Below are 14,850 nucleotides of genomic sequence, written 5' to 3' on the forward strand. Positions count from 1 at the left end.
TCCTAAAACCCCTGTGGCAAGCAATAATCTTGAGAAAGCCAGTGCAAGCTATGTTTTCAATTTATAAATTAAATGTATTTAAAATTTATGAACTTTGACTGCATGAGTAACTACTTCATTAGACTTTAAGGCTGCATGTTTCCTTGGCTTTCTTCACGGTAAAGTAAAACACATTTCTAATAAACATGGAAAGAGATTCCAAGCTAGAGTCACTACTTTTATGTAAAGGACCCTCCAGACTCATTAAAAAAGTTTACCACCTAAATAAAGCAAGCACATTGTAATTCTTGAACTCATAAAGTTGGTAATATACACAGAATATTAGCCTGCCCTTACATGTACACCGCTTGGTATCGATGAATGACATACAGTAAGGGGGTTATTATAAGGAAATTAGCATATAAAACTATGTTTTGGTAACTCTGAGGCTGAAATATGAACTCCACGAACAAGAGGACACGAGAGCATTGGGCACTGCTCTGATTTACTGAATAAGCATGGCTAATTATATGCAGATCCTGAGAAGAGGGCTCTCTCGTGCTTTGACACCGAAGCTTTAGATGTAACTGAAATTGCCTCATTTCTCCTAGTTTATATCAACCATTTAGACCCCTTTCACAGCCAGCACTGGGAACATGGGTGGAGGTATGGTGGTGCCTGCACTGTACATTGCCCCACAAAATGAGTCTGTGGCTGAAAATGCTGGCACCATGCGCTTCCCTCCACCTTCCTAGCACTGGTGTGTCCATAGCTGGAGTACAGCATCCTGTTTTGGGACCCCTGCTTCAATGGGGCTGTGGAAAAACTGGAGAGCTCAGGGCTGAGGGCTGCCACCATGGTGCAGGGCCTACAGTGCAGGCACGGTGTGAGAGAGGTGGAGGGAGCTGGGCCTGTTTTCCTCAGTGAAGAGGAGCTCAAATGGTGATGGAACAACAGCCTGTATCTGCCTGAAGAGCAGGCACAAAGATGGCAGAGACAAACTCTTCTTGGTGGTGCCAGAGAACGTAACAAGGGGCAATGGCCACACACAGCAGATTGGGTGGTTCAGACTGGCCATTAAGAAAACCTTGCCCACCTGGTGCTCCAGAAAGGTAGTGGCAGCTCCTTCCTTGGAGACTTTTTATGCCTTGACAAGATAAAGGCTGACTTAATGGTTTAATGTTGGTGGTAGTCCTGCTTTGAGTGGGGAGATTGGACTAGGTGACCTCCAGCAGTCCCATGCAACCAACATTTCTGTGATTCTGTGGTCTTTTTCCACAGATCAAGGGAGAAACATGCCCCAAAGCATCAATCAGTTCACTTGGTCAGGGAGGGCAGCTCTGCCAAATCCTGGCTCTGGAAGACTGGTCCCAGCCTAGTTCCTACTCAGAAGTGTGCATTGGGCTATGCTGGGGTTCAGAAACAAGTCTGCAACAAAACCTGTCAGCCTTAGTTAGCTGTGTCTTAAAACCACCAATGTCTGCCTTCTGCAGAGTGCCTTGTAGTAGTCATGGTTCAATGTACTTGTGCATCACAAGGTAGCGTACTAGCAGTAACCCCACCACTATCATTGTGGACTAAGAAGTAGGAGACTAAAAGAGGCTGAAAGCTGCACTTTCAGTTTCAAACCTTTAACCATTCCTCACAAATCCAATGATTTTTCTCTTAAACTCTAGGAGTAGCCAATACAAGTTGCCTTCTGGAGACATGTCTATTCAATAGACGGTTTTATGACAGTCTGAACTCCATTGAAGCCCAATGATGGAGCTCTTCAATACAGTAAATCTTCTGTTCTGTGGGCAGAAGTTGTCCATACACTGCATTCATCACCATACCCATCTCTGAGAAACAGCTTGAAACTTCAGTTTACTACCTTTTACTTGAGTTTACCACCTTTGCCTTCCTTTTCCAGCCCTTTCTTCCCTTTCCTGCTCCCTACTGCCCTGCTCCATCTTTCCTGCACTGCTTCCCCCTGACATCCGTTGGACTCCCAGACCCTCTCATTGCCCTCTCATGGCTGACAATCCTGAGGGTTATAAAGCTTATGGGCTGCCCATTGCACAGTTCACTCTACTTGGCCTTCAAGTGAGGCACACCAGGTTCTTGTCTATTAACCATGCGCAGAGGTAAGGGAGGACCCAGCTCAATCAGAAGGTCTATCAAGCCGCTCCCACACAGTGAAGTACAACAGTCTCAAAGGACACTGGCAGAGTCAAATGCCTCGTTGCCTTGGCCACAGGCTGTTTTCACTGAAACAAAAATAGGACTGTTATGGGCGTGACTGCTTACATGCCACTGCATGGCATGGCGCAGGCGAGGCTGAGGTCCATCTCCCCAGCCTGGGCAAGCCTGAGAGAGCTGCAACAGCCCTTTGTCTTCAGAACTCACTTTCCAGCAAGATGTCACTTTATTTTCAAGTCCAGTGGTGACAATTCCCTTGTCAAGTTTTACTCCTTGGTCTATATGTGAAGCCTTGTGTGTATAATTTCCATTCGGCTCTTCTCCTGCATCAGAATTAGCCACATGAGAATCACAGGATTAGCTTTTTCTGGTGAAAACTCTGCACTGCAGAAACCCTTTCCTGGCAGTCCTCAGGAAACTGTCCTCAGCCTTTCCAGTCTCAAAGCTGTCACAGCCAGTCTGCTCCCGGCCTTGCAGCTCGTCTCCTTTTTGGCCACAGGGGTGCTCAAAATCACACCGGAAATCTCACTTCACAGTTTCTTGCACAGCAAACAACAGAAACCACCCAAAAGGACATTTTATCCTGAGCCAACTCTTGCACATTTGCAAAAGGCTGGCTGAACAAACAGACCTGCTCCATCCCTGATTCCTTTGATACCAGGACCATATGGGCCACCGAGCTGGTCCCCACTCCCTGGAGCTTTTGTTTGTGGATATTGCATGCTCCTTTAAAAAGAAAACCCCAAACAAACCTAAACCAAAAACCCCAATGAGTTTACTAAGTGAAACAAGCAGGTAAGGTCGTTCTGCATATGGTGCTAGTAAAATTGTAATAGTGAAAGTTAGCAAGAGCCAAGCAGCCTTTATATTAATTCTCTAGAGCTTCAGGTAGAGCCTAATGTAATTACTTGCTCTACTTTATAGCATTTTAAGAGAAAAGTGTGTATTTTAAAATGTTATATTTCCAAATAAAACGGTTGGGTCTGGAGCAGGCAAAGTGCCCGATTCTGGTCCCTGTGAAGTCAATAGAAAAACTCCTGTGGACTTAAATCAGAGCAGGATTATGTCCCAAATCTAAGAAATAACAGCAAACAGAGCTGTTCCCTTTTTAAATTCACTGTCCAGGCTACCAGGTTGTAACTTCCCTAGTTTTTTCTTCCACTTGAAACTCCAGAGTGTTTTGTCTTTTCTCAGCTCAACTGGCTGGGTCTGTATATCGGAGTTCATTTTTTTCTCTTCCATGAAGACACCTGCTCTGCAGACATCTCGGTGTAGGTGGGTGAATCCAGAGATCCTGAATCTCACCCGCACCAAAACAATGATTTCATTGAAGAAACATTCCTGCCATACTTGTGTATTTCAAAATATCCGCTGTCTTTCAAAAGGTCATGAATTTATTTTTCCTAGGTAGATTCAGAAGCCCTAAATATTGGGCCCATTTTCATTGTTGCAAGTAGAATTTAAAGTATTTGGAGGATTTTGGGTAGATAAAAGGAAGAAATTCAGTACTGTGAGGGTGGTGAGGCACTGGCACAGGTTGCCCAGAGAAGCTGTGGCTGCCCCATCCCTGGCAGTGTTCAAGGCCAGGTTGGAGGGGGCTTTGAGCAACCTGGTCTAGTGGAAGGTGTCCCTGCCTGTGGCAGGGGGGTTGGAACTGGATGATCTATAAGGTCCCTTCCAACCCAAACCATTCTGTGATTCTATGATTTCTGGCAGGAGCTTTAGTTTCTTTCTGATGTTTCATTTTTGCAATTGATTAAGGTGTTAACTAAGATTAACTTCCCTGTTGAAAGCAAGTCTTTGACCCTTGAAACCTCTCTCTAATTCACTGAATTCTGTCAGAGTTGTTTGCTAACTCTTATAAAAAGTTAGGCAACTTTTTGAAATTTTGTTTGTTTGTTTGTTTTTTGGAAAAGGTGTTACTAGAGGCCTTTTCCCAACATGCCATTGATAATATCAGTAAAGCCTGACCATTTGATCAACAATAATATGGATCCATTGCTTTTATTTGGTATGAAACCTACAAAGGTATCACTTGTGAGAACCATGTCCAGAATCAGCTTACTAAGCATTTTTTCTCTAGCTAGCTTGTCATTTCAAAGCGTTTCAAAAGTTCCTGCTTCCTGGGTACATGTAGCTCTTCCAGATTCTCATCTGATATTCTCATCTCATCTATTCAGATAAACACCTGAATAACAAAAATGAGTATCTGGGTCATCTTCTTTGCCTTGCTTTGATCTCACCCCGCTGATTGCCAACAGAGCAGTTAGAAGTGACTCAGCTGATATGCAGTGAGATCCTTGCTCTCCCTAAATGTTGGCTACAGAATTAGTCCCCAGACATCCATCTCTACCAGCCGGTGTGTGAAGGAGCCCTGCTATGGCCATCTAGTGCTGGATGGAGCTTTGTGTCAGTTTGCAGTTCACCTTCTCCCATGGTTCCTATGGGCAATGGCTTTTCCAGCACCTTGGCTCGCCCTGTTATTTCTGTTCAAGTGTTTATGGTCTCTAATCAGCACCTGACTTGCCTGTACTGGAGTTTGTCCCATTCCTATGGTGGGTTTTTCATTCAGGCTTCTCCTGGCCTGCTTTCAATCACTGGGATCACATGCCTTCAGAGGGAGATGAAAAGCAGATTTTATTAAATGGACATAAACCACAGCAAAGCTGCACTGGCTTCTGATAGTCTCAGTCCTGTGAACCACAGTGTTTATTATTGAGGGTTACTTATTGACTCTCCACAGCCTCTGGAGGAGATTTCCTTACACAGGCAGGAAAGTGAAGTCCCACACTTGAGGTGGCACACGCTCCAGCCGGGACTGGTGGGACCTTCACCCCCCTTGCCTTTATGTTCCCTATCTACCGAGATCTCCTCCATGCCTTGGGAAAGGTGTCTGCATTGACTCTGGTTTTGACTCTGAGGCGTTCCCACATGGCATGGGCCCTAATGCCAGATGACACCTTGAAATGCTGTAATGTCCACAGATATCCTCCAGAAATGAGGGTCCTGCTGCCCTCAGGGTGGTGTGCTTCCTCCTGGTGGCATATTTCTTTCCTCCTCCCCTCAGCCACCACACCTGGCCTTGTATAACAAGGACTATCTCTGACAAGAAGTTAAACTGGAGAACGTACACCAGCACCTTTTTGTCTATCCGGAAGCAACATTCACTCCCTCACCTGCTGCCATGACAGGCAGCTGGATGGCTGCAGAACTCCTTGTCACTGCCTGGACAAACAGAGGTTGTTATGATGTGCCTGCAAAGCTTCTGAGCATGCAGATGATGCTTTGGGATGCGGAAACACCTGCTGGCCTCTGGGATTCAGACTGGGAAAACACGGAGACATAGAGGTCCAGAAATACTCTGTGATGCTCTGTCCTCGCGGAGCCTCCTGTGCTGCAGGACCCTGGGCCTCGTCCATCTCCTCCTGCAAGGCCTGGCAGCCAGGAAATGGCTGGAAACCAGGGGCTTGGTGACTACGAGGTGTTGCAGGTGCATTAAAGTTTCCCTGGTGAAAGCGAGACTCATCTGTATCATGAAACAGTTGGGGTGTGATAAAAGAAGAAGCGCTGTTTTACGAGCTGCAAAGCGGAAAGGTTTGCCTGCCCCAAAACTGCCCACCAGCATTATGGTATCTGCATGCAGGTGCCCCCTCACAGCCCTACAGCAGCTCGGCTTTCACAGGGAAAGGCATTTTGGGTGCCCATGCTGATCGGAGTTTCCTTGCTGGAGCCATACACCCATCACCTTCCAGTGGCTAAATATCCCCCCCTCCTCCTCGCTGTGTGGCGTTCCCCACTCCAATGCGACGCTTTATATCCAGGCCCTCCCCAAAACGCGGCTCGGCAGAGGGTGCTGGTGTGGAAAGTGAGAGCGGGTTTGCTGGGTGTTGGTGACTGCTACCGACATTTCCACCAGCTAAATATGGGGGCAGCCACCAAAAACAAACCCCGCTCTCAGTTTCACCGCTGAAATCGAGGGTGTTTCAGCTGGTTCGTAACGGGACCTAGAGCTGCCGGCATCAGCTCTGAATAATTTCACCCTAACAATGGGTGAAGGTGTGTGATAGTCCAAGGTCTGAGATCATGAGAGTTAGCCCAAGGCTTTCTCTCAGTTTTGCTTTGAGGTAAGCCAGAGACTCAAAGTGAAATCTGGCTGAAACCAGGCTGGTTACTTACTTTCAAACATTACCCTACGCAGAAGTGTTTGAAGCACACAAATGAGAGGCCTCCTTCCCCAAAGAGGCTGAGGCCTGCACCGAGGCATGGGTGAAAGCATCAAACAAAAGAGAAGGGGGAAGCTCTGAAGAAAGATAAACAACTGCCTGATTGTAGGTGTCTTCCTCAGGCAAGTTTAACACCTCTCTTACTTAAATGCCTTTAATTCGTACGCTATAAGAAGCAAAGATTTTAAAGATTTTGGTGCAGTGGCTCCTGTAAAGCCTGAGTATGGCTGAGACCTCATTTCTGCCCTCATTCTTGCTGCTGGGTGGAGGCAAGGAAATGTAAGCATGTGTTTGCTGGAGGTGCCAGTGTGGGAGACACTTGGCAGTGAAGCCTTTGGAAAAAATGAGCTTTCAAGAGCTGCGGCAGGGAAGGTTTTGCATAGGATGCTGTGGAAGGTGTCCTTTGAAAGCTGCCTTGAATTTCAGAAGCTCCAAAACAAAGGCACCTTTCCATCTGAATGATTTGAAGTTCTCTAACCAAGAAAATAGAATCACAGAATCACAGAATGGTTTGGGTTGGAAAGAACCTGAAAAATCATCTGGTTCCAACCCCTTACCGTAGGGGTAATCCCCTAAATCAGGTTGCTCCAACCCCCATCCAACCTGGCCTTGAACACTGCCAGGGATGGGGCAGCCACAGCTTCTCTGGGCAACCTGTGCCAGCGCCTCAGCACCCTCCCAGGGAAGAACTTCTTTCTAATGCCTAATCCGAACCTCTTCTCTTTCAGTTTAAAGCCATTCCCACTTGTCCTGTCACCACTTGCTTTTATAAAAAGCCCCCCTCTAGCTTTCTTGTAGGGCCCCTCAAGGTACTGGAAAGCTGCTCAATTAATTATTTTTTTTTTCAACTTACAACTTATTAATCCTAGCACATTATTAATTATGTATTAATTAAATATTATTGGACTTTATTGAATTACTGTATTAATGACTACTAGTAGTGTATCAAATACAGCAAAGTGACTCAAGAAGTCCTAACTCTCAAAGCACAAACCATTGATTTTTCCTCTTTCTTTTTCCTATGAATAAGCCATTTTAGCGCCTTTCACATCAACAAACCTTTCCCGCAGCGTTTGCAAAAGCTGGAGGTAGGTGTTTGATCATTAAAGCGCACGCTTGAAACCCCGCGTTCCCCAAGGTACGTCCTGTGCTCCCTGCCCTTACCGCTAGCAGTACCGCCGCCGGTACCTCGTTGAAACGGTGACCTCTAGCGGCAGCGGGGAGGAGGCGGCTCTCCCCGCCCGTCTGCTCCATCTCCAGCAGCCCTTCACCGCTGCGAGTTAAGGAAAAGGGTGTTGAGGTGAGATGGACCTAGATTACAGCCACAAATTATTTGTGGTAGGTGTTCTGTGCGTACATTTCCCCCTATCTTTCCTATTTTAAAATCTAATTATTTCAGTAAGTGACAATTAATGCAGTGCTTAATCACTGTTAGTAATCCCAAGGTGACATCTCTCATGTGCGTAGGAAGGTAAGAGTGCTTCTTAGTGATGGTAGGGAGTAGCAGACTTCATCTCTAGATATCCTAAAATGAGGATTAGAATCTCTTTTTTCTGCCTCTCCCTGTTCCTGGTTTCTTGCTGTAAATCAACAGTTCTTTGGCATCCATGAATATGTCAAGGATGTGGTCCTCTCACACACGACCAGACCCCTAGGCAAAACCAAGTCCCTTGGCCAGCATGGGCTGATGTACTCAGCCTCATCAGCCCCTCTCCTATCTGGGCACCCTGGGGACCCAACGCTGGTGTGCATCAGCCGCACATGCCCCTGTCCCATCAACATCGTCCTCACAGAGCAAGGAGGCCTCCTACCACCTCCTGCTCACTTCAGCAACCCCTGTCATCCCAGGACCAAAGGCTGCTGTGTGGAGAAGTGCCTGTGCATGGCCTTCACCATGCTCGATCTACAGCAAGCGTGGCTGTGCTGACTTGTTTCAGGTGATGTAGGATGGCTTTTCCCTGCCCCCCGTTACAAAAACTGCTTTTCTTCCCTTAAATGTTTTTTTTTCCACTAAGTCCCCATCCCTCCTTGCCTACACAGGGCAAGCTCTGTTATGGGCCTCGAACAAGGCTTTTCAATTGATGTGCAGCAGCAGATCATCCGGAGGTGAGAGCAACCACTTCCTCCCTCCACCACCTCTGTGAATCTGCAACAGGACCTGTTGAGAGCTGTTGAGGATGATCAGGGGGCTGGAGCACCTCCTGTATGAAGACAGGCTGAGAAAGTTGGGGCTGTTCAGCCTGGAGAAGAGAAGGCTGCGTGGAGACCTCATAGCAGCTTTCCAGTATCTGAAGGGGGCCTACAAGGATGCTGGGGATGGACTCTTCATCAGGGACTGTAGTGACAGGGCAAGAGGTAATGGATTTAAACTTTAACAGGGGAAGTTCAGGTTGGATCTAAGGAAGAAATTCTTTACTGTGAGGGTGGTGAGGCACTGGAATGGGTTGCCCAGGGAGGTTGTGAATGCTCCATCCTTGGTGGTGTTCAAGGCCAGGTTGGATGAGGCCTTGGGTGACATGGTTTAGTGTGGGGTGTCCCTGCCCATGGCAGGAGGGTTGGAACTAGATGACCTGAAGGTCTTTTCCAATCCTAACCGTTCAATGATTGTATCATTCTGTGATTCTATGAAATAAAAACCATGTAAGCACTGAAATTAAGAATGATTTGGGGTGCAGGAGCCTGACCCAGCAGCGTGAAGCCAGTGGGTGAACACCCGCATGTGTTGATGGGTCCAGCTTTGGGTGCGGCTGCTGAAAGTTTGCCGGGTCACCCATGTGTACAGAGCCTGGAAGTGAAACAAAGCTCTGAGCAGTGACATGTGGTGAGGTGGTGGGAGCTGGGTGTTGGGAAGCAGTGGGAGTCTCCTGCCGTGAGCCCGGAGTGCCTTCAGAACATAGTGGGACCAGCTGCCCTGGGCATTCCATTGGCAGCGGTTGTGACCAGACCTTTTGTTTTCTATTGAGAGAAAGAAGTTTCTGAAGGCAGAATCTGCTTTTTCATAGCAAAAGGCATTCGGTTTGCCAGCGACAGCCAGGCTATTAATTTGTGAACCAAGTGTGGGTGGGGAGACGGTATGTATCCTTATCTACACCTTCTGAGGAGTATCAAAGTCTAGCTATTGAAACTACACTGTCTTCATTTCTAGTAAAGACTAATTTTACTCTTCTCAGGAGCTGGTGTATAAATCAGATTAGGACAACGACTCTATAGTCCCCCACTACTTGAATGCAGTTTTAAAAAAGACCAAAAATAATAATACCACAGCAAACATCTTGTGAAATGATGTGTTTAGTAACTGATGGCCGAGGCCAACTGAAGTAATCAGATGACTACAGCTCTGGAGAGATGGGAAATTACTGGCCTCTCTCGAATTTCCCTCAGCTCTTGGGAAGAAATACCCTGTGTTTCTTACCCATTTAGAAATATTTTTCCTTATTGCCATTTTGTATCAGCCAAGTTTTAACTCATCCTGACACAGCTCCTTTGCAACCAGAGGTTCACACGAATATATGGAGATGGTGATTAAAGACACATTTAGCAAGAGAGTGAAGCTCCTGCTCTCTTGAGTCCATGGTAAGGTGAAGCAATACCCACATGCACTCTATATGATGGCACTAAAGAGCCAGCAGCCTGCTGTAACATCTGTGTAAGGCTGGAGACCTGGTCCTGCCTTTGAAAATGATTTCAAAGTAATCAGGATTTTAGCCAGCTTTGAGGTCAGGCTTTGATCGGGGACTGTGAAGAACAAAACATTTCCCTCTGACTGCACGTTTCGAGATTACGCATTTTAGCAGCTCCGAACTGCATGGGGTTGCTGCAGACAATTAACACTGGCGAAGAGCCAAACCGAGAAAAATCACCAGAAACTCACCCCCACACCGTGCTAAGCTGCATGGTATTTTGTCACAAGCAAAATACTTGCTGAATAACAAATTCTTTATTTTAACAGCCTCTGCAATTTTCCAGCATGGCTCACAGGCAAGGTCCTGCTGTAAGGTTTCTGGCTCTGTGATGCTACATGCCACCACTGCAATTTGTAAAGAAAGTCATCTGGACCACCTCATTCCCTGCATCTGATCCCTGTCTGTGAGCTGCAAATCATCCCTCTGTGTCTCACGGCAGAGGTAAATCTGTGCTGATGCTAGAGTGGTGACCAGTGGGTAGGTTTGGTGTCAGACAGAGGGGAATTTTCCCTGCTTCTGCATTGGAAGTGCTGGTGCTTCCCACTGTCCAAAGCCCCAGAGCAGGGTCTTGGAGCAAGCCATGGCCAGCATTCTCACTTGGGGTGTTAAAAGCTGACTTTTCTTCCCTGCCTGCTGAGTGTTGGCTTGCTTAAGCTGTGGCTCATGGCTTTTTGGGCTGAACGTGATGCCGAGCAGGCTCTATTTTAATGGGTATGGAGGGGATTTGTTTCTTGGAAGCGTCTTCCCTTGCACTAACATCTGACTCTGCTTTTTCCAAAAGGAGCTTCATTTTGCAGTCAATTTTCTCTACCTACCATGTATATAGGAAACTCCCCCAAAGATGCAAAAGCTTGTACCATTCTTTTTCTAGTTTTTATGGCGTGCTCAGAAGTCTCTGCACTCACAATTACGCCATCAGACCAAACTCTTCGTAATCACAAATCATTTAAAACATTAAGCATCAAATGTAGCTACATTAGAGCACAGAGACTCAAGTGTTTTCAATAAGCATTAGCAGCTAAAATGTTGTAGTTTCTGTGAATACATTAAAAGTGAGTGAAACCCCAGGAAGCAAAATTTCCTCTATGAAGAAATAATGTGGTAAGTATATTCCCGGGTGTGTAAGGGAGGAGACCAATTGCAACTTGGACTCAGGAGACTAGAGTGTGGAAGCAAAGGCATGTAATAAACTCATTAAAACAACATGTAGCCAACAAACACTGAAAAATATGGACATTTAAGATGGTAAGGTTTAAACTGACAGAGGGGAGATTTAGATTAGATAATAGGAAGAAGTTCTGTACTGTGAGGGTGGTGAGGCACTGGCACAGGTTGCCCAGAGAAGCTGTGGCTGCCCCATCCCTGGCAGTGTTCAAGGCCAGGTTGGAGGGGGCTTTGAGCAACCTGGTCTAGTGGAAGGTGTCCCTGCCTGTGGCAGGGGGTTGGAACTGGATGATCTATAAGGTCCCTTCCAACCCAAACCATTCTGTGATTCTGTGTTTCAAGATGCATCTTTCTGGTCTTACAAGTAAGCCCTAAAAGGTAAAATTTGATAACTGCAAAATAAATCCTTCAATATAATACAGACATTTAAAGCATCACCAAAATTCAGTCTCTTTAAATGTTTGGGGTTTGAGTCAATCTGGTTTAAGAAGCACATTTTCTTATGTAGACATATAGAGCCGCAACACAGCAAAGCGAGAAGGAGCAGAAGTTGTGGAGGATTTGGTGAAGCCCATCCTCCACCACAAGCAGATTTAATGGGAAAAGCTTTGCAGGAGAAGGGAGCTGCAGAGGAACGCAGGGCTTGGCCCCGCATGGGATCTGCACAGGGGTTTGGTACCATTTTGTTGGGGAAGGATGCCAAGACCCTCACCAGAATTACACCATGGGACTGGTGCAAAAATGTCTCCCTTCCCTGCTCCAAAAGACTTCCAGCCTTTTCATGGGTATTATTATCTAACAGCAAAATTCCCTTGCAGCCTCAAACAAAATCTAATGTACATGAACATGCTCCTTCATGGGAAAATCGCAAAGCAGAACAAAGTATTCACCCTAAGTCATTTCTCTCTACTTATCGTTCATTCCCAGAAGTGCTTGGTCTCTATTCCCAGTTTTCCAGCTCCTGGTGAAATCCTCTGGTACTCTGTTACATGGATATGTGTAGACACACATAGACATACGCATGCATTTCCATCCTGGGATTTCAGTTCTGTTTTTAAATGGCAAATTCTCTTATGTCTGCAATACGCACAGTTGTCCTACCTCTATCTCATGGATGCCCTGCTGCATTGCCAAGAGAACCCCAAGTGCCCTGAGCAGGGGCTGAGCCTGGGCTGGCTGTAGAGTGGGAGCAGGCACCATGTGGGAGCAGTGAGGGAGGCTGGGCTGGCAGTACTCCCTGCAGTTGCACAAGCCGCAATGCTTTCTGTTGTGCAACATCTTTTGGGTCAGAAGGGGAGGGTTTGGGTTTGGGGCTGGTTTTGCCAAAAGACTGACTTGGGGTGAGCGCTGCTGGAAAATTCCACCTAAAAGCGGCTTAGTAATTTCTGAAAGTAAAACTAAAGAGAGATATTCCCTTTCGTATGTGAAAAAATAATGCTGAGGTTTTGCAGAGACATGCTATCCTCCCAAGGGAGACAGCCGTTACAGAGGGATGTGCTTACAAGGATGTGGCCATCAGCTTTTTACTCAATGCATGAAATTCTTGCATTCTCTGGCCAAGCTGCAGCAAGTGGAAGGGCTAGAGTTTGCCCTCAGTTCCCAGAGAGTCTCATCCATATGCTGATGCACAACACTTGGACCAGGTGGGGTCCCTGGGATGACCCAGCACTGGCCAGACCCACAGCGGAAGCGAGATGCTGGCAGCCTGCAATCAGTCGAACACGTCCCCTGGCAAGAACCGACACGCATTCACACCTCTGCTTTCCCTTGCTGTCTAGTGAGCAGCTGTGAAGCAACCACAGTGGTGCTCCTCGCCTTCCCAGAGAGAGAGTGACAGTCACAGCAAGGCACAGAGGTCTGTGCCGTGGCCATGGCAGTGGCTGGCACCAGCGAGCATCAGAGCTCTCTGGGGTGCCACATCTTCCCTTCTCCTGCCTTCTCTCCTAAGCAGCATAGAAAGAAGAGAGGAGTTAACGGAAGCAGCATCAGAAAGCCACGTTAAAGTTGTATTCCTAGTCTTTAAGATTAGGAGATGCCAGCATCAAGACTGTCTGTAGCAAGTCAGCCCAGGTCTTGTACACACACACACCACATGCAGGGCTGTGCCACAGCCTTTGTCTGGGTGATGGCCCACTGCTTGCTCCTCGAGACCGTGCTGTGCTCAGGCAGCACTCTGCAGGTGAATCACTGCTGTGGTGTGAACGGATTCCTCTCTTTGCTCCGCCCACACCATGTCTAGGCAGCAATTGCCACAAAACCTAGAGCTCGCTCTGGCCACTACTGGTAGGGGAGGCTTTTGTTATGGAAGGTTTTTCAGTAAGGAAGAGTTTCATTTCAGAGTGAGCTGGACCGACCTTCTCCCAAAGGACTCTGCAGGATCTGGGGCCAGGGAGGTGGAAATGCACAGCTTGGGGCTGGTGCTACAGCCAGGTACGGCCACACTTTGAGGAAGCAACAATGAACTTCTCAAGAAAAAAAATCAGGTGCCAAGGTCTCCAGCTGTTCACTGTTCACCATGGGTTCTCTGAGGTTTCCTTTCCCACAGTGAAGCAGAGTACCCCAGTTGCACTTGAGTGCTGAGTAGATAAATCATCAGAGGATGCTAAGGCACTGAGGTGGGTTGACAACTGGATGAGTGGCTGTGCCCAGAGGGTGGTGGTCAGCAGCACAAAGCCTAGACCAGTAACTAGCAGTGTACCCCAGGGGTTAATACAGGGTTAAATCCTGCTCTACATCTTCATTAATGATCTGAATAACGGGGCAGAGTGCACCCTCAGCAAGTTGGCTGATGACACCAAACTGGGAGGAGTGACTGATATGCCAGACGGTCATGCTGCCATCCAGAGGGACCTTGACAGGCTGGAGAAAGGGCTATAAAGATGATGAAGGGACTGGAGCATCCCTCCTGTGAGGAGAGGCTGAGAGAGCTGGGACTGTTCAGTCTGGAGAAGGCTCAGGGAGATCTCATCAATGTACATAAATACCTAAAGGGAGGGTGCAGAGAGGACACAGCCAGGCTCTGCTCAGTGGTGCACAGCGACAGGTCAAGAGGCAATGGGCACAACGTGAAACACAGGAGGTTCCCTCTGAATATCAGGAAACACTTTTTTCTTGTGAGGGTGACCGAGCACTGGCACAGGCTGCCCAGAGAGGTGGTGGAGTCTCCATTCTCAGAGATATTCACATGGTCCTAGACAACCAGCTCTTGGAGTCCCTGCTCAAGAAGGGACTTGGACCAGATGACCTCCAGAGATCCCTTCCAACCTCAATCATTCTGTGTAGCTGTGAGGCATTGGTGCACTGGGCTGTGAGGCAATGTGCACTGTGAGGCATTGGGCTAAGAGCCCCATGGAAATGCTCATAGATCGTAGAATCATAGAATGGTTTAGCTTGGAAAGGACTTTAAGATCATCTAGTTCCAACTACCTGTAATGGGCAGGGACACCTCACACTAGACCATGCTGCTCAAGACTCCGTCCAGCCTGGTCTTGAACAATGCCAGGGATGGAGCATTCACAGCTTCCTTGGGCAACCCATTCCAGTGCCTCACCACCCTCACAGTAAAGAACAAATTCTTTATATCTAACCTAAACTTCCCCTGTTTAAGTTCCCCCAATCCC

Source organism: Psittacula echo, assembly GCF_963264785.1.
Source record: "Psittacula echo genome assembly, chromosome: 3".
Lineage (NCBI taxonomy): Eukaryota > Metazoa > Chordata > Aves > Psittaciformes > Psittacidae > Psittacula > Psittacula echo.